The sequence below is a fragment of the Corvus hawaiiensis genome, chromosome 26, assembly GCF_020740725.1.
Source record: "Corvus hawaiiensis isolate bCorHaw1 chromosome 26, bCorHaw1.pri.cur, whole genome shotgun sequence".
Taxonomy (NCBI): domain Eukaryota; kingdom Metazoa; phylum Chordata; class Aves; order Passeriformes; family Corvidae; genus Corvus; species Corvus hawaiiensis.
Window position 1 is genome coordinate 25731141 of NC_063238.1, and position 20573 is coordinate 25751713.

Consider the following 20573-nt stretch of genomic DNA (forward strand, 5'->3'; position numbering starts at 1 on the left):
TCTCAATCCAGGGACTGAGGGAAGAAGAAGGATGCTGGGAAGGAGGAGGGGAAGCATTGCTTGAACTGCACGTTGTGCCTCTGTAGCACAGGTTGACCCCTATGGACAACAGTTACGCCATAAATTCTTAGGACAGCCAAGGACAAGTCCAGAATGGGGTCTGATAGCTTTAAAGTCTTGGTATTTTTGAATTCATTATGGAGTCCATATGTTGAAATTAGAGTTTAACTTCTGTTGTGATTTAGATACAATGCTTACATATTTTGATTATTTTGTCCTCCAGAGCCCCAAATCTCTATAGTTTTACACATCTCTCATGCATAATAAATTGGAAGTATGTGGGTTGATTTGCTGGAAGCAAGTCATGCACTAAAATAGTGCAGGTTCCTTTGTGTTCTTATAACAACAAAATTGGTATGAGCAGAAATGAAAAAGTAGGTGAAGCTGGCCTTGAAAGAGGTGCTCTAAATCCAAACAAGCTGTATGAAATAGCATTGTCACAAATGAAAATTGAAAAATACAACAAAAGCAACTTTAGGCTTCAGCAGTATTTCTGTTACAGATAAATGCTGTGCAGTCAAAAACTTCTAAGTGCTACAGCTCTTCTCATGAAGATACTTTGGGACATTTTCAAAAATATTCATGTCTCATAGGTATCTCTGTCCCAAAACATCCACAGAGAGGTTTTTAAAACTTTACATTGGTTGGTATTTAAGGATTGGCTCACAGATATCGGCCCTTTCTTTCACAGAAAGGACTATGGCAAAGCAAAATTTAAGATGATGTAAATCAGCATAACACCTTCCATCTGCCTTGGCTTTGATCTAGATATAACTCTGATTTGTACCAGTTGATGATTTAATTCTGTACTCACAAAAATATTGCTTAAGAATGAACATTTTGAGCTACAAATCTGTGGTGTAGGGACAAACAGAACGTGACACCATTCAAAGAGAACAATCCTATCCTTCAGTCTTGAATATTAAAAGACAATAACAAGGTAAATAGCCTTGTGTGTTTCCTAGCAGCATTTTATTCCATTTTATGTCTGACTGGACTTCACCTCATTGGAGTTTTGATTTTTATGGGTGAAAAGGAGAGGCCAATTGTGTCCTTGGTGAAACTGCAGCATCTTGAGGGAGTTAAAAAGCTACGTTTTTTCCCCCATAGTTGTGATATTTTATAATTTAAGCATAATCCCCTAATATAATTGACATTTATCAGATTATCTGCCCAGCACAGGAAAAGTTACTTTTTTTCAGGGATTAAATTTGTAATTGTTTCAATGATGGCTGGGAGCTCTTACCTTTTATTTAGGTGAATGAATAACAATTGGAATTTGTTTTATGAAGTAATATCTCCTTCCCTGCATAAAAGATGAAAAAATAATTTCTTTGATGACAGTAGCTCTTTCCATTTAAGATATCTTCCAGGTTTTTAGGTGTCATTTTTCACCTCAATGTTTGTTTGTTTTTCATAACAGAAATAGTTTTACCAAGTAATACTAGAAACTTTCTGAAATTATAGGGTACTATCTTCTTCAACTATCTTTGCAATTATGATTCGGAAATATTGCATCAGCAACTTTCTAAACATAGTATGCAGTGGTGACATGAGTTAATTGAACAGTTAGGAGATAATGCAGTATCATTGACACGATTTACTATGTAATTACCATTGTTTCCAGTGGAGTTATCATGTCGCTACCACCTAATATCATATGTTATTTTGTGATAACTGTGAAATTTACTTATCATCCTGTTTTGAGAGACTCTGTTAGTCTTAGACCAACCCCTCTCCACCGAAGTTAAATATAAGAGCTGTGTAATAGAGTGACCTGCCCACCAGCTTTGGAGTGTGACAATTAAATCATAGGTCTTACAGTAAAGCTTTGAAAGAATATATTGCTAAATTCATTCAGAGTCCTGAATGGCTTAACTTCTAAATATTCTTTCTTGCTGCAAGCATCTGTCAGTTTGAATGAGTCTGCCAGTGTTTCTGCAACATAAGAAGAAATGCTATGTAATTCAGCAAAACATTTCAAATATCTTACTTTTAACATTAATATTTTTAAACTTTTCTGTGCAGTGGGGAATGAAAATGTTTGTATTTTAATGGCTTACTATGTCCACCTTACTACTTTTTTTCTTAAATTTCATAATTTATTTATGATCTGAGATTTTGCATTCATTACCAGGCAGTGGTCTGGTTGAAATTTTATCTCAATGATTTTTGGAAGTTTCCAAAACAATGGGAAAACAAGGAAAAACTTGAAGAACCGTGGCTGTCCTTGTTAATTTAAGTAGAAAGTAGTAAGAAATAAGAAAATAGAAGGAAGCAGTCTGTTTTAATTTAATTTGGTTTTTTGTACAGGTTTTTTTTGTGGCAATCTGTCTCCAGATGAAAACTTTGATAAATAGTTCAAAATCTGTAGTTTTTTTGTTTTCACTTTTTACATTGCAACTGAAACTTAAGGTAACAATTCATTCAGGTTCTGTTATCTGCTCCAGTATTTTGATAAGTATTTACATAAACTTATATTCTGTGTTTGTGCATCTAAAAACTACCTTGAAGCAGTCAGTTTTATTATAATTAGGCTTGTCAGAAGGTTTCCATTATTTTTTGTTAGAACTAAATATGGTACATTTCAATGTAAATTACTAACTTTTCATTTTATTTTCCTTTTAGAGTTCTTGTTCACATAATGTGTCTTCTTCCTCATTGACTCAGCAAATGCACTAATGTTAACAGTCAAAACAAACCATTTGAGCTGTGAAACACATTGTATGTAGGAGTAGCAGAGTAACCTGAGGGCTCCGGTAAATGCATCTGTCATTTCTGGAAACAAGCTTTTTACTTGTTTTCATGAAATAAGTTAAATTGACTGCTTATGTCTGAATCTAACTTTTGTACTACAGGACAAATAAAATATGTGAGTACTAATGAGGGGGTTCTTGAGAATATTGTAGCCTGATATCTTCTCCCATATCTTTTGATGTAGTTAACTTAGTCTCATGTACCTTTAATTCTACTAAAACAGACATTTAGTTCTACTAAACAGACATTGGTTATACTAATTACCACCAGACTTTTACTACAAATATTTTCTCCCTTATTCAACATAAAATAAAAGGGTAATTTTTTTTATTTTCAATATATTGATATGGAAGTGTTGTGGTATTTTGTCTGTAAATACTGCTGGAAGTTCCCTCTACTAAGTACACTGCCCTGGTGCTCATACACGATTGCCTGCTTGAGCATAGGTTTGCCGAATGAGCAGTAAATCAGCTGAGCTGTTGTTTTAGAGGTTAATATTAAAAAAAAAAAACAAAAAACCCACAACAAAAAAGCAGAACCAAACAAAACCCCACAAAACAGAACAAACAAAAAAACCAACCAAAACCAAACCAAAACCAGGGAGCAAGAATACACAGGCAAGAGTACTATAAACATCAGGAGAGAGTCAGTGGCGCTTTGTAGCTAGTAAGGGAAAAATGTTTTAGCAGTTCTGCACCACCATGCTAACCTTTACTTTCTGTGTATATTAGGTAAGAAAAAGCTTTGAGGTGACTGTAGTGCTTTTCTTCCAAAGTGCAGGATTTTCTCTCCACATCAGTTTTAGATGGTATCTGTGATCAAAGGGACATACACTGTTCATATGCTTCCTCTGTACTTCAGAACGAGGGGTGACCTGGAGGGTGTATAAGTGCCCTTGTGTGGTTGCCTGGAAACTTTGGCCCACACAAGTGTCAACTTTCTTTCATGGTTATAAAGGAAGACTGCGCCTCACAGAGAGCTTTAGTCTTGGAGAAAAAAGGTCCTTGTGTGTTTTAAAACAAGTGTCTCACCAGGAGATAATGGTAGAGCAGTGGGTTATAAATGATGTATTTTGTTCACTTCGCCTTGATAATGGCACAAGGGAAAAAAAGTTCATCGCTCTCTTATCAAAATACTGTGACATTTCTCCTTCAACTGTAAAATTTCCTATCACATTCCTCTGCTGCAACAGCAACTAAATTTACTCAATTGTAGAGACTACATAACCTCTCATCAAAAGGTGTCTTTTATTTCTTCTTTTCTCCATGCTTATACTTCAGGAGAAGCACTAAGGTTGCTGAAATCACTTTTAACAGTGAAGCAAATTTGCTTTTAAGGAGCTTATACATTAGCTACTGACTACCATACAATACCGTGCAGGCTCTTTTTCTATCTTGGCCAAAGACAGCATGACATTTTCTGTTGTCATGTCTTTTTATGCTGATCACATTTGTTCTTGAAGATGTGTTTTAAATGCAGCAACTTAAAAATGAAGGTGACTAATTGCTGAAGACCAAAAGCACTGCAAAACAGTTGCACTTCTCCTGAGTGGTAACTTACTTCCAGTTAGTACAGATTGCTGTTTGAGACAAGAGATGGCATTTTTTGTTCCACCAAACAAATATCTTTATTTGGCACTTCCAGTTTACAGAGGTTCCGGTCTGTGTGTTCTACTCCACTGAAGTTTTGATTTGCCCTGTGCCCAAGGCACATCTCTGTGCTTTGTCAGGGTGTTGTTCCATTCCCTCTGCTGGGAATGACCGTGCAAACGCAGCTGTGCTGTTTGGGGGCTGCTTCCTAAATGCCTGTTCAAAGCCAGCTGAAGTAAATGGGAAGTGACATCAGTGGGTTTTGGATAAGTTACGCCTTTGTCTAATACAGAGGAGCAGTATGGTAGTAGACTGTATTTCATTGGCAGAAATTGGTGTACAATCACTTCCAAAACTATGGAAAACTGTTACCACAGGGGACTGTTCTGTTTCCATGACTGTAATGGCAGACATCATAAAGTGTGTAAATCCAAAGTGGAATTCCCTTTACATTTTGACAGGTGTTAGTATAACAATACTAAAAAATCAGTAGTGAAATGTGAAGCTTTGTGAACCAGATTCCTATAGTGGAAGTTTAACCATGCAGCTTTCACTCAATATTTTGCCCACATCCATTTTTAACATGGATCTATCAAAGAATATTACAGAACTGCAGCATGGTTTATAAGTATAAGTAACTGAAATGTTAACAAATGTAAATACTATTGCTAAAATGCAGAGGTAAATCACAAAATGGAAACACATCTAAGAGAAAATAAAGTTTAGTATGCATGTGGAGGGTAGCCTTGAGTCAAGACTGCATGCACAAAGATATTTTGGTTTTTTGAACAGAGCAAATGTTGAAGAACAGCTCTAATGCTAATATAATGATTGACTCCTTACAATGGATCCTGCTCAGTTACAATGTTGTCAGAATTAATCTCCAGAGATGTCTAGAGAATATGTGACATTCCTTGCAGGACTCAGGGCTGCCTCCTTCAACAACAGGCTTCTAATAATGAGTAAAAAGCCCACACATTAGTACTGTGCAACTACCCCAAAACCAAATGATGATGGGGATAAAATCCTATGTATGTGTAGCTATGTTCTGTGCCTGGCATGCAAATGTTCTGTTTCAACCAATTATGACTTCTCTTACATTTCAGAGAAGAGTTTACTACTGAGTGGATCATCATTTGGAAGAAATTAAAATTGGAACAATACAGGGATATGAATATTTTATGATATAGATGATGACTGGGTGTGAAATTGGGGATAAGTGAAAGTTCAGTTGATATTACATACTTCTCTTTCATACTCACATAGTAATCTATTGGAAGATACATTGTCTTTAATCATAGTCTTTTGAAACACAGGCTCATGGATGGACTGTTTTTGAGATGCATGACATTATTTCCATATTTTTCAAGAGGTGACACAACCATCTGTTGCTATTTCGAAACTGTGAAGGATATTTTTATGAAAACTGCACCTTTATTAACATTGTGATTCAAGAATAGCTCTTGGTTCAAAATTTGATGTTGAAACAGTGAGATTACATAGTAATTGAGCTTTTATTTGCATTGGAATGGTCAGTGAAAACATTCAGCGTACCCAAGAAATCCCCCATCCCTTTGCACAAATAATCTTTGTGTCGAAGGACAAGGGCCAGTGGGGCAGTGTGTTCTCATATTAATCAATAAATGCATGGTTTATATATTAACCTATAAATGTGTGCTGAGATCAGCTAGGAATTTTGTACACATGGCATTATGCTAAGTTAAAGAAAGGTAACTGATGAAGACAAGAGGCTGGCCCTAACTGCTCTGATTTACTGACAGTGCTACAGTATGACACAAAAATCTACGTCATTTTTGCCTTGAAAATAATTTTTAAAAGTCTTTAAATCAATTTAAACTTGCTGCAAATTGGGCAAAGTAATTTAGATACTACAGTTTCAAAATTTGATTGCCATCTCCAGTCTAGGTAGTGTGAGGTGCTGGGAAATGAGGCAAGAATCCAAAATAATCACATTCTGGAAGAGTAAAAATGCGAGTCTGAAATGCAAAAGCATTCATTGTGCTTTCTGAAGGCATGTTGTAAGCAGCAAAATGGGAAAACTTTAGCATTAAAATTCAGAGACTGAGGTAGGTGTAGCAGCCCCATACTCTCAGTGTGGTATATTTCCTGATTAAAAAGCAGTTTCTTGAGTATCTTTGGTTCCTGTAACCAGAATTGAAACGGGGACTAAATCTAAGTAACTGTCACACTTGTGACAGCTCAGTGGCATTAAACATGGTTTGAGGCTTTGGCAGACAACCCCAAATTTGTAATACAATAGACAGGATATCAGAATAACAGTGGCTTAGCATACCTGTGCATAGCTAAATGAGAAGAGAAAAGCAGATATCACCATGAGGTGAGAGGTACTTTTGCACATTTGCATTAACAGATAGGCTTACACAGAGTAGATGTAGTTGATCAGTATTTTGCTTGATTGTGTTTGATGATGTTACTTGTTCCATTTGGTTGAGATACAAAAAAAAAAGAGTAATCAGTGGGGCAGTCTGACCTGGATCTAGTCAGTCTACCACATATTCTTACCAGGATAGCTGGGAACAATATCCATTTGGAAATGTGAGCTGTAGGAATCCTTGTACTAATTTTTTGAAGACTGTTTGGGGGTCCATCACAAAATGGCAACTTAAAAGTAGAATTTACTTTACTGTTTGTCCCAAGAATATGAAAAATATGAGCTCTTTATAAAAAAAACACTTCTTGCTTTTCATATGAAGGTTTTTAATAGCTTCTTTGTTGTTTTACAAAAATTATTTGGTTTAGCGCTTAAATTATTTGTTTTCAGTAGTCTATAAAAAGTGTACAATGGCTACACACTATATAAAGGACATTTTTATGATGAAGAGATGAAAGGAAGGAAGATGACAAATCTTACAAGGGAAAATAATTTTTTTCTGAGAGCACTATAAAATTAATGAGTGAATATTAACAAATATAGAAAGTTACTTGTTTAGAATGTTGCCTAGAATCTTTAGATCTATAGTGAAATATTGTTAAATGGGTGCACAAAGTTTTATTCTTTATAAATCCAGTTTAAATGCTTAGACATGAATGATGCCAGACAGTCAAAATGTGGTCTGGTGCTGTATATACATAACATTGTCTAAATTACAATTTATTAAGAGCGTTACTGACAAGCAAGGTGGGTATTTCCAGAACTGAAGGACATCTGGAAGGCTGGGGTGAAGTGCATATAAATGAAAAAGTTGGAAGGAATTGCAAACGTCTTTGAGACAAAAGTCATGCAAAAATAAAGAGAAAGGATAACTGTAAAAGGGAAGATGAACTTAAGAAAAACATAAAATAATCTACCTAGAGAACTTTGAAAGCATATGTTGAGAAGTTAAACATGGATTTTTTATTTGATTTTGAGATGAGCCAGTCATGATGTTTGTTGCTACTTGAGCTGAATACAGTTTTATTAGAATGTTTGGATCTATTTGCTGTCAAGTGGTCATGATTGCCAAATTCCATTTTACCTACATATTACAGCATGAAATTATAATACATTGGATGAAAGGAACAAAAATAAGATCAGAAAAAGAATTTCTATTGGATTTCCATGCAGTATGCAGTATGTTGATGTCCTGAATGCGGGGTCCATGGTACTGTTTTGGTAATTACAATAATGCTTAATTTTCGGGTTTTCTGTTACTGCGGAAAGAGAAAGGTCTGAGGAAGTGAGACTTAAGATGAATGAGAGGGGAGAAGAAAACCAAAAGATCCTTGTGAAAAAGGATTGATGCTCTGTGTAGGTGGAATGAACTTTTTGGTTTATTGTGTAAAGGAAAGTTTTGTCCTTGTAACACTAAGGAGGTTTGATAACCAGAGGTGTGTTACGTTGATAGAACACAAAACATTAGACAAGGTAAAAAGATAAGGAATCACTGAAGGGAGTGGAGACACATGCAGTTTTTACTCCTGTATTGCCTGTGTGCACACACTCTTGTCCACCCACCCACGTGCTCCCAGGGAAGAAGAGGCAAAAGGTTACTGGGACCCCCAATGACTTGCTCCTTTTTTTTTCCTCCTACACTTTTATTCATATATAATTCAAAATATGAAGCAGGGGCAGGGGTAAATAGCCCACATAACCCTTCTCCTTTCCCCACTTCTGGCCCATCTTCTCCCAATTGTCTTTCAAGGAGATAAGCTAATTTACAACATAATTATTTTCTCTAATTAATATGTGCAGCACAGGAGAATGAAAATCACTTAGTATGGAAAAATTATGGTTTAGGGTTCGGATATGTGAACGTGCTATTGTGGGTTAACAAGTTCCATACATTTAACTTCTGTCCATTAGTGTGCTTTAGATTGTGAATTCAGAGGGATTTGACTCAATCCTTTGACCAGTGTTCATTTAGTCAGCCTTTGTATTCCCTTCTACAAGTTATAAGCCTCAAGCCCAGCACACATCTGCATTTAGTGCCTTTAGCAAAGAGATTTAAAGCCTCAAAAATATCATTATGTACAAGAGGCATGCAGGGTGGGTGAGATAAAATAATTGGTAGCAACATTTCTCCATTCGTAAGCAAAGGCCAACACAGCAGTTTAAACCCCAGAGCCCTTGGGCAGAACCCTAGAAAATATTCTGTTATTAGCAATGCCTTTTGGTAGGTGACTAAATGAACTTCTGGATGGTCTTGATGTAAATGCTGTGAGAGTAAACATATGTGGAAGGAGAGAAAGCAATCATAAAAACCGTGATGACTGGAATTTGTTGTCATTTCTTCTTTTAAAATATTTCCACACATTGAATGCTACTTTCTTGCACGGTAGAGTGGATCACAGGAAATACATTATTGATTATGTTATTGTAAATCGTTTGCAGGTGAGAGATATTTTATATTATTACTTGTACAGAGTCCAACAGTCATGAGATAAAAGGCCAAATGGGAATTTCACTTGAAGGAACACATCAGATACTCCTCTGTTGGGGGATGCCAGTAGTGCAGCAGAAATGCTAAAAGGAGAGATATTAGGTAGAAAATTCACAGCAGCTGCAGCCTGCATTTCTGGAACTGGACAACATGAATCAGGTAATCATTTGTCTATATGTCTATGCACAGTGTTGGCATTGTGGGGTTGAATGCAGATGATGTGGCCTTCTAATGGACGGGAATTCATCTTTTTCCCTTCTCTTTCACAGACCTGGTGCAAGAGAAGAGCCACGCCTTCAGAAGCAGGCTGGAGGCTTTCAGGTATGTGATGAATCACCAGGCAATGGCTGTGACAGGGGCGCTTCAAATGTTTGTGCTGTTTCTAGAATTCCCATCATCTTTAACGTTGGACTTTAGTATAAATGGAGATTTAAAGAAAATTACGTATTCTACTCCTGCAAACATTTTATGATTCTCTTCTGTAAAAACAAAACAAAACAAAACAAAAGAGTGGAACAAGGGGACAAGGGCAACTATGGGGAGTTACCCTCATCTTATACATGTTTTCGTATCATTAAAAGGAGTATGATACAGCAGCTGGAAGATTATGACTTCTCTTAGCTTCAAGCAGATAGTGCCAGGAAAGTGAACAGGGACATGATAAACTGAGTCTAATTTATCATACTGTTTTTCTGCCTATGAAGCCTGAAACAGTGACATGTTTTGGTTGAAATACTGATCAAATTCACTGTTTTCTAGAGGGTGGCTTTCAGGTTTTGTGGAATGGAGCAAGAATGAAAGAGCTGTTAAGCTGTCAGTAGCTGTTAAGCTGTTGGCATCCTGAACTCCTGGAGAAAATGAAAACAAACCAACCACTTTTTCTGCACAAAAAACACAAGCACTTTCCTCCAGAAAATTTTATTTAAAAAGCAACAATAGTATCCTAATTTGGACAAACATTTTGTAGTTATAAAGTAATTTCAGTGATATGAAAATCAAAATGTAGTTTTGAGAATTTTATTTTTGTAAGGTTGAAATGTTTTCGTGTAGTGAATTTTTATGTGTGTTTGAAATTGCCATTGATTTCCTCTATGTTTTTTTTTCAGAGTCCACAATTTATCACCCTAACATATTCCGGAGAAAATCACTGCAGAGTTGCACATTTGTCATGGCTTTCTTTTTTTTAAAAAGAAAAACAGTAGCTGTAAAAACTTGCTTTTGCATATTCAAGAATGCCTTTGAAAATGTTTGTGCAAAAAAGGAAGTAACTGCAGAGAGTAATTTCAGACACTTCACTTTTCAGTGGAAATGCATAAAACTGCTGAGAGGGGGGTGAACTGGTGATGGGGTGAATATTCTTTAGAAAGAGTACAAAATTACACCAAAACATCATGTTGAACATGCAGGACCTAGATGAAACCTGCTGAGGTCAATTAAAATCTTGATATTAATTTTCATAGGTTTCAGATTAACTTCATCTTTATTTTGTGGAATTATATTATGATGGATTTCTTTTATCCTTGGGCTTACATGCTTCTGTCTTCGCACTTATTGTTTTCTAATAACACTGGTTTTAATTTGGTGTTCAAGTTCTATTCCTCCCTGTGACAAATACATTTATAATACAAATAAAAGCCAGGAAATGGTTACCTGAAGACGGTGTTCTAAGGAAGAAATGGTTGCCTGAAGAAATGTTCTAAAATGCCCGGCTTTGTCTGATGGAAATATTTTGTAGTTTGATTCTAAACTATTTAAATAAACATCCTTTATTAAATAAAAAGTCGTTGGTGTGATAGTCTGTAATCATTTTCTCGAATTACCCATCCTTGTTGATCTTTTCTCTGTTGTTCTGTCCACTGTTGCTGATAATCTTGAAAAATTCTGGATCTGCACTTCTGAGTGCCAGACTATTTTAGGCTCTGTCTCTAAGAAAATAATTAGTCTTCTCTATGGCACATCATTACACTGCATTAGTTTATCCTTGTCATGCATTGGTATAGTTTTAATATTACATAAAATGTGACTAGATTCCAGCATTGGTGCAGCTGTATCCGTAAAGCTACGTGGTCCCAAAAACTTGTGAAACTCTTTTTTTTTATTTCCCCATGAATCCTCAGTGTAATGAAATGTATCAGTCTCAGGATAAATTATGGGTATGGATTTTTTCATAATATATCTGGCAAGATAGCTCTGAATCAAATGAATAAATCAAGACTGTTTTTAGCCCTCCAATTCCATGTGCTTAGATGTCTGTGGCTGATGACGAGCACTGTGCCAGGAATCAGGATTCTCACTGTGCCATCTCCCAGTCGATGCAGTCTGTAACCCTTGAACACTAAAATGAAAATCACAATGAACTAATCATTCTCTTTCAAGCTCTGCCTATAAAGGTTGGTATTAAAGTCGCAGGAAAATGTGTGCCAAAAGTACACCATAGTACAGTACTGTTAAACTTGGAGTGAAGAGAGATGTGTGAACAAAGCTCTAGGCAAAAGGGGAACCTTTATGTTAGCCTCTCCAGTTAGAATTCTTCCCATAAAGTCAGGAATGTGGACTGGCCAGCTGCCCTGGGGGCTAATTTAGACAGTTTGGAAGACCTAATTCAAAATGTTTGAAGTAATGTCGCTGAGAATTGTCTGCTACTAGCATTGAAATATTGTTCTATACAATAATCGTCTGTTTAATCAGATTACAAAAGAAAACATTGACTGCCTGTGTACCTGTGTCCGGAGGAGTTTTTGTAACCCATTCTTCTGTGCATCTTTTCCGTCATTGAGATTGTCATGTTATTTTGTAACCATGGAGAAGCAGGGAGGGATGCCTGTTGGTCGAATTTAGATTTCTCCGGCTGAGTGCAAACCAATTTTTGAGAAAAATGAGAAAACATTTCTTAATGTAAATTGTACTGTCACTCCCTTATATCATCAGTGCAAAATGGATTTCTTTCCAGATCATCTGAACTGTATAATTAGCATATTGTTAAAGCATAGGCTTGGATGTGCAATATTGTATATGTTTTCAATGACTAAAGATAAATGCAATTGCATCAAAGAAAATAATAGTTGGTCAAATCATAAAAGTTTTTTTTTTTTTTAATTGAGGCATCTTCTAACAACTTTACCATCATTTTCTCTTAAAATTATTCTTTGCAATTTTTTTTTTAAATCTACCTGTGTTTTGAGTAGGAATGATTGGAGGGAAATGTAAATGACCATTGCTTCTAAAATGGTATAGCCCTCTAAATGGGTTGAGCCATTTTTGGAAGAGGATAGGATTTCAAGTCTATCATCAGTTCCAGAAATATTGTGTGTGATTTTGGTGCTGTGCTCCCCATTGACGTAATAAAAAATCTCTTTACCATCATTGTCATATTTCTCACATTTTCCTACTGTTTTGGTTTACAAAGGCAGGGATTAGTTTGATGTAAATTGTCTGGCAATCACAGTTTACTTTTCAGTGCTATTTTCTGATGATTTATATGCTTTAGACTTCAGAATTATCCATATGCTATATTGCCCAGTAACATTTAAAAAATACAATATGCTTTCTGAGTTTAATTCATTTATCTTGCCTGGGTATTTGGAGCATGTATAAAATGTAACTTCTCCATCATGTCATAAAAAGTTATTGCACTCCTAGGATCATGAATTCAAGAAACATGACATAATAGACTGGCAAATATGGCCTTGTGTCTTCTGATGATGATCCAAATCCACCCACTTATCTTGATCTGCCTATATTGTTAACAACATGGGTTGTCATACAACAAATTTTTCATTTTAACTGTTCTTTATGTACAGTGCAGTGTAGAATTTACTTTTTATTGCCTTTCAGAGGGAAGTATCATACCTCTCAGTGAAATAATGGTTTTGTCAGACACTGGTATCTTTATTGTGTAGTGCTTTTAAATTCTACACTATTTATACCAAGCTCTCGTGGTGTAGGACAGGTGAGATGTGATGCTTCTGTTTCTCCATGAGAATACTTAAAGGTTTCTGGATACTGAGGTGTACTGTTGAAATGGTAGTTGTGAGGTCTGTGTTGTAGCTTTCAAACAGAATTATTTTCTTCTAAGTTCTCTATGAATGTGCAAAATGAAAACAGCCAGTGGAAAGGACTGACAAACCCAAAGCGTCTGCTCGCAGTCTTCACATTGATTTGCCTTCTTCCTACCATAATTATACTCATTAAAAAGTGTAGGCATTGATTTGCTGTTGGAGGTTTTATTTCATTTGTGCATAACAAGGAGGAACAGCAATTGTATTGCATACAGTGCCAGTGTTTAGTTGTCAGGAGTTGTGTAAATGGGTGATTGTGGAAAAAGTCAAAGACTGATGCATGATTATAAAACTCCTTGGATCCAAGAATGTAAAAACAGATGACACATTTGTCCTGGAATGGCACTGAAGAGTCAGCTGCCACTCAAATTGAGATTATTTTAATTGGTGTAAGTATTTCTAGGAAGATGACAATAAATTAGAAAATGTGTTCTCTGTGTGCTGGTGGCAGGTAAGAAGGGAGTGAATGGTTTGCTTTCTTGTGTTACCTATATTTCGGAACAACTGAACTCAGCATTTCAAAGGGTTTGCTATTTTTTGAGTGTATCTAGGAGATAATAAGCAATATATAAATAAGTATTTTCTCACCTGCCTATTTTTTTTTGATTTTAATAATTTCAGGAGTAAAACCATGTAATGTTTGAATTTAGATAAATTCCAAAATCAAATTAAAGCAAAGACCTCAAATACTGTATTTGAAACCAGTCCTCTGTGTCTTTCTCTCTGGTTGTCTTTTCCTGTTATTCAGAGAGTACAGGGTCTGAGCTTTGTTTAACTATTCCAAAAGGTGATATGGAGTACATATCAGAAACATAATCAACCCCCCCTTGCAAGGCTACTTGTGAGAGACAAAAAAGATGCAGAATATTTGAAAAGGGCATTCCTTTCAGAATGCCAAGATATGTTATTTTTTTTGCTGCATGCATTACAGTATCATGTAGAAGCTGTTGGTTTCTACTGACACAGATCCTTTTGTCCTAGATACTATACTTTATAGATAAATAAAAAATGTGTGTGTATATACAGATCTATCTATCTTATCTGTCATGTATATCTGTGTATCTGTTTTACATTTTTTATATGTATGCCTATACATGCAAACACAGTTACAGTCCCCACTCTGGATTGCATGCTTTTTAAAAAGACAGGTCATTAAAAGGTGAGAGAAAGGAATTATTATTACTTCCAGAGTTACAGAGATTATGAGTGATATTGGATGTCCCATAGGAGGTAGGCTTAGATCCAATTTACCAAGCCCACATCTTTCAAAGATTATAACTAAAATGTTTGCCGCAAGAGTGGCCTTCTCTAAAAGTCTGTGCATCTTCTTTATTTGATAGTTTCTTGGAACTGTTATTATGATATGCATGAGAAAGTACTCGCAAAGGCTTGAACTACTTGTTTATAGGAGTTTCTTAGGTACTGGCTTTTGAATATCTCTCTCTCATTTAAGAAAGTAATTTCCAGTATTTTTTATTGGTTGTCAGGAGGAGAAGACAGCACAAGCATATAGAAAGTACCAAAGTACCAAAACATATCATGGCTATATTTGGCACAGTGGAAGACTTTGTAAGCTGTGTGGGTTTATTTATACATATATTCTCACATATGGGTAAGTTAAGGTGCTAATGTTACAACCCAGCCATAAATATATTTTTTTTGTATGAAATTATCTTATTGATTTAGAATTCTAACACACTTATAAATGCTTACAAAAAGTATGAAAAAATGTAAAACTTGTATAGAGTATAGTATGAATTTTTTCCTCCAAGTATAATATTATTTCCTTCAATGCTTCATGTTTATTCACTTTAAGTCAGTATGAAGTTTATGAACATGGAGTTTTATTTCATTATGACTTTAATGCGTCTGCTGTAACTTGGAAGTTTCTAAGCTCAGCTTAGGCTTGACTGGCAGATGATCTGTGATCAATAGGGAAAGATTGTTTTTTGAAAAAAGATTCAGACAGAAAGTTATGAATCAGTTGTGTGGAGGACAGCATTTGTCCCTTACTGCTCATGTCTTTTCTGACATTTGCTTCTGGACATCGTTGGAGGCAGTCACTGGGAACTTGGGTAGGACACAGTACTGAGGAGGAACACTGAGGCCACAGAGGGCAATAGGGGGAGGGCAAGTGGCAGCTGAACTGCCCAAGGAAGCAGTGTCCAGGGGACAAGAGATGGGTAGAAAGCTGGCTTTTATGGAGAGGTACTGGAATATGCAAAAGAGCGGTCCCAGCTCCTGCATGGAAGTTCAAGGTTTTTTTGATGCTGAAAGGCTTGATTTTTAAACCACTAACTGCAACATTGGTTATGTAAAAGTAGGATTTGTTTGTCTAGATAGTCTATTCCTTTTAAGCTAATGCATTATGTATCCTGTTAATGTACTTTGGTAATTGAGATGAAAACATACGGGGGAAAAACTGGTAGAATGAAACTGTCTTTCTCCAAGACTCCTTTTACAGCAAATTGTCTGTGCCTATCAAAAAGGAACTGTTAAGTTGAAAAGTATCTATGTACATCAAAGTAATAGTCACAGTTAAAATAGAAATTTTTTCTTTGCAATTATGCGTGTGATTTTTTTTTAATGGGGAGGTAGAAAGGAGCCTATATTTTTAGGGGAATTTTTATGCTATTACATATGATTTTGTAAAGTGCTGATTTTATTATCAGGGGAATAAAGATTTCAAACTGCATCTTTTTCAATATGATAATTTCATACGTACTTAGCCATTTTAACTCTATATATTTAACAGTAGGCTATGCTTCTTATATTCTTACAGTAAGTCACCACTGCAGGATAAGAAGAAGCTGTTAAAAATTGACATTAGTATTTTTAAAACATGGTAGTATAGGGGCAGTTTTAATGCTTCAATGACAAAATAATTCTGTAGCCCAGATATATTTTGAATTATAATTCTTTTGATCACTGTTGACACTGCCTGTTTCATGACTATGCTTTGCCAGAAATACTTTCCTACTTCTTCAAAATAATGAGTTTATTTTAAGTATTGTGTTTTCAGAAGCAGCGATTGCAATTTTCAGGGAAATTTAGGGTTCCTGTCACTAGCACTGACTTCCCCTGAGACCCTGAGTTTCTTACTTAGGCTGAAATTTCCAGTAAGGCCATGGAATATGTGGACTTGTTCTCAGTCATTGTTTACAGAGGTGAAGTCTAAGCTGTGAAGAGTCAGTCTCAGGAGATCATTGTCCAGGGGAAAGGCCATCTATCTACATACTACTGCCACAGAGCATGTGCCAGTCGTGGCTCTTCCTCAGGCTCCCCAGTCACTACATCTGCCCAAGCAGCAATGGGGTGTTCAAAGCCTGCGCTTGTAGAAGGGAAGGTGGTAAGGCAAAGCAATTTGGGATATGCTTTACACACATGATGTCCCTGGGACTTACTCATGTGAAGGTCAAGATCATTCCTGTACAGAAGGCTGCCGCAAAGCCAGTATTCTACTTAAGTCTTATGTAAGCCTCGGAGTAGGATTTAGGCAGTGCACAGGACTTGTGCTCAATCTCTGTTCAAGGGTTTATTTCACTCAAAGTTACAAGTCTGCCGTATAAGTGAGCATCACTTTATATCGGCTTCAAAGTCTCGGCTATGCTAAGATATAGCTGCACGTGAAAGCGGTGTGATAGTCCAGGCTGAGGCACTGAAGTGTACTCTGGTCCATGTCCAAGCCCAGCAGTCAGTTCCTGTCTGGCACAGTGTTAAAAAGCTGTCTTGGTCACTGCTGGTACTTGATCATAGAAGATGTAGATAAGCACATAACTCATGAGTGCCAGAGCAGTGTAGAGCCATGTGTCTGTTATGCGAGGCCATTCTCAGCAAGTGCAAAGGAAATATTAATTTGAATCTTGATATTGTACATTATAGTTATACTACATTTATTTCTATTTATAATAGTGTTGCTTTTCATATAAATTGTATTTATAATGGATGTGACTATATATTGCATGAATGCGGTGGAGCATAGCATTCAATCTCCCTTTGTCCCTGTCTCCCTCTCACTTTCCTAATCTCAACAATAACTAGATCTTTTGGATGGTTACACTAAATACTGATAAATTTGAGTCTTCATTGAGATTTTTGTCTTTTTCTTGGTACTCTCAGAATTCTGTTGGAAACATTGAAAGGACATAGGAAAATCATATTAAAGCATCTGCTTCTTTTGCAAGACATTTGGACAGTTTGGCTCACATACTTTTAGCCAGATATCAGTGTCTAAGCAGTGGCTTCATAGCTCTGAGTATGCATATCTGATACAAAGCAAATAACTTTTCTGCTGTTACACAAATGAGAGATGAAAATAGATCCTTCATTCTAAGCATAAGTACTGTAAACTGAGAAGACACTGCAGATACAGTCACAGATGATCTCACTGCCTTGCTTTTAGAGTTAAAAAGAATACTTTTCAAAACATTTTTGCTCATGTAATATATTTAATTACATCAATATTAATACAGCAGTCTTCATACTAAGTTAACTTCAGCAGCTTTTTACATTCACTGGCAACACAAGCTGCATTGATATTTTTCATTTTTTCCAAGTAAAAAAGAAATCAAAAAATATTGGGTAAACATACAAATGTCTATGATTTATTTTATATAACTATCATATATACTTGTGTAAATAATACTGTAAAACATAAAATGTGAGCATCTTCCAGCTAAAAGGATTCCAAAAAGTCCTGGGGAAAGATTGGTAGGTGATGGGGAAATGTTTCATTTTCTCCCATGCAGAATAGCATCTATTTCAGAAAATACTTCAGTCTGAGTTGCTGTATTTCCAGTTGTGCCCACTTTCTATTGTTTTACATACAATGCTCCATAAACCTCCAGTTGTATTTCAGCTATATGAAGTAAAGAAAAAGGAGACAGACTCAGGACTGAAGTGTTTTTGCATATATCAGGGAGCATCTGCACACAAAGGGACATTTATCAGGGGCTACTGTTCCTCTGCTGAGGAAGGGAGCATACCCAAGAGTATCCAGAAACAGATGATGATCTTACCAAGAAAACCTTCTTCAGTAATATCGTCAGCCTGCTCTTGCCAAGTCTGGCATTTCAGTATCCTGTGTATTTGTGATGGAGAGAAAGGGAGCAAAGCTGTGCAAGCTACAAGTAGCTGGGATGAAGAACCTGCTCAGCCTACTGGGTCTGTGCAGTGTTATAATATAATTGGGAATCATGTTTGCCAGTATGGACTGTCCATGTGAGGATACAGTTTACAGTATTCGTCTCATAGAGAACTGCAGGGAGGGCTCTTTAGCTACACTGGTTGTCTTTGAGGATTTTTTGTTCTGTATTTTTTGCAAGTACTCTACTCCAGGTTTACCTCAACACATGCAGGCAGTAAAAAACCTCTTGAACCATGCAAAGATGGAAAACTATTGAGAAAAAACAAAAAAAAAAAATTCTTTCCCTCTTGTATGAGATGTGGAGTTAGAAAACAGAGGGGTAAATTGTCATTAGTTAGTAGGCTTGAAAACTAAAAGATCTTTTCTTCTTCTTTCATTGCAGGATCAGGATTTTGCCATGATGACTGCATTTATTTTACCTCTGTGTGTAGACTAGATACTAATATAAACACAGTATTTCCACATATTATGTGGAACTTGACTCTGAAGCAAGTGAAAAAACCTTTGGCATTGTTAGTGTATCTTTAGTAAATATCTTTTTCGTTCTACTTCTGTTTCCTTTCTTCGAGTACATTTCTGTAAGTTCAGTGAAGCAGTCCAAATAAAGGAAAAGTACATAGAGCTGTGTAAAAATTTAAAAAGCTAATCAAATTCTAGCAGCCATGTCCATTAAGTACTCCTTCCTTTCTGACTTCCAGGGAAAAGAACAGTACTTTTTGTAATAGTTCATCTTAAGCCTTAAAAATTATTTTGATGGCATATATGGTGAAAAATTATTTAGTTTGCCATATCCATTTCTTTAGTAGCTACTCAATTTGTGTGCTATTAACATTTACTCAATTAATTGCCCTCCCTTTCAGTTCTCCCCAAATGCAGAAGTTGCATTGTCATTTCAAATTGGTGCAGATTGTGTTCACCACCATAGGTCTGTGTTTTTCTAATCTGGGATGTGATCCTGTATTCCTACTAAATTTTGTAGATTATAGGAGTGTGAGGTACTATAAGAAGGTAACTTTTTTCTTTTGTATTCATTTTGTGTAAGTAACTGAATACAAATAGAGCACTAAAAATCTCAAATACATCTACAAATAGAGAATTTTTGACTTTTAAGTGTCAGTCACTTCTTTCGAAACTATAATCTCTGAAAACTATGCTTGTGCTGCAAGACATAGTGCACCTTTGCATCAGTGTAGTTAGCTCTGCATTTCATTTGTAAATCTCAAGCACTTTATGTATCCATACCCTGGTCAGTGTTGCAGGAATAGCTGGAGTCTCGTGTAAACCAGTAATGAAACTTCTTCTCAAAAATGTTTTATGGTGCACATGGTGATCTGGCTACTTGGATATAGAGAATGGGTTTGACCAAATGTCAGGTGAAATCACATCACTGGGTGCAGTGTAGACACACTTCAGTTGTTCAGTTTAGCCAGGATTCAGCTGAGCAATGAGATATTAAAACAAGTATGTTTTATTTTAGTGGTTTAGCTTACAAATTAAGCACTGAAATAACACAGATGCCTTGGCTAAAATAGAATAGTAGTGTTTGCATTCTGATTCTAAATGGAAATTCACGCACTTCTCTTGTGTTTCAGATTTGGAGATACACGTTTCTTCTCTCACTCTGGCAAGTTTTCTGCATCCCACTTTTTCTTGAATATCTTATGATCCTCTTTTTCCACTTGCTGTCTTTGTGTCCTGATCAGACCCAACTTGGGTCTTCAAATGGCTCTTTCCCTAGACTTCCTCTCTCTTGCTTTGTTTCTTAAATTTATTTCTGCCCCCATCCTGTTCCCACCCACCCCCCTGCCCCACCTTATGTGGTCTTTTTTTCTCCAAAAATCTTTGCCTAGGCTTTCCCTGTCCTCACTTTCACAATATTCATTCCTTCCCTTTATTGCCTGATGTAGGACAACACCGTTGCAGATAAGGATAGCACCTACACTCTCTGCCATTTGCAGTACTAGCAGCAGGTAGAAGAGATAAAGAAACTCTGGTTCTGACTTTCAGGGCTCTAAAGAAAGGTAGGGAGCAGCAAGTTTTTTTGTTACAGAAAATGGAGAAG

At 36.2% G+C, this 20573-nt stretch overlaps 1 protein-coding gene and 1 long non-coding RNA gene across 3 annotated transcripts in view; both read left to right on the plus strand.

Annotated features, from left to right (window-relative positions):
- Positions 1–20573, plus strand: part of ZFPM2 (zinc finger protein, FOG family member 2) — a 305906-nt gene that overhangs the window by 118761 nt on the left and 166572 nt on the right. The window lies entirely within an intron of this gene.
- LOC125317125 lies at positions 2656–10451 on the plus strand. Its single transcript, XR_007199945.1, has 3 exons — positions 2656–9466; positions 9577–9628; positions 10414–10451. It is a non-coding gene; the product is annotated as an uncharacterized LOC125317125 (long non-coding RNA).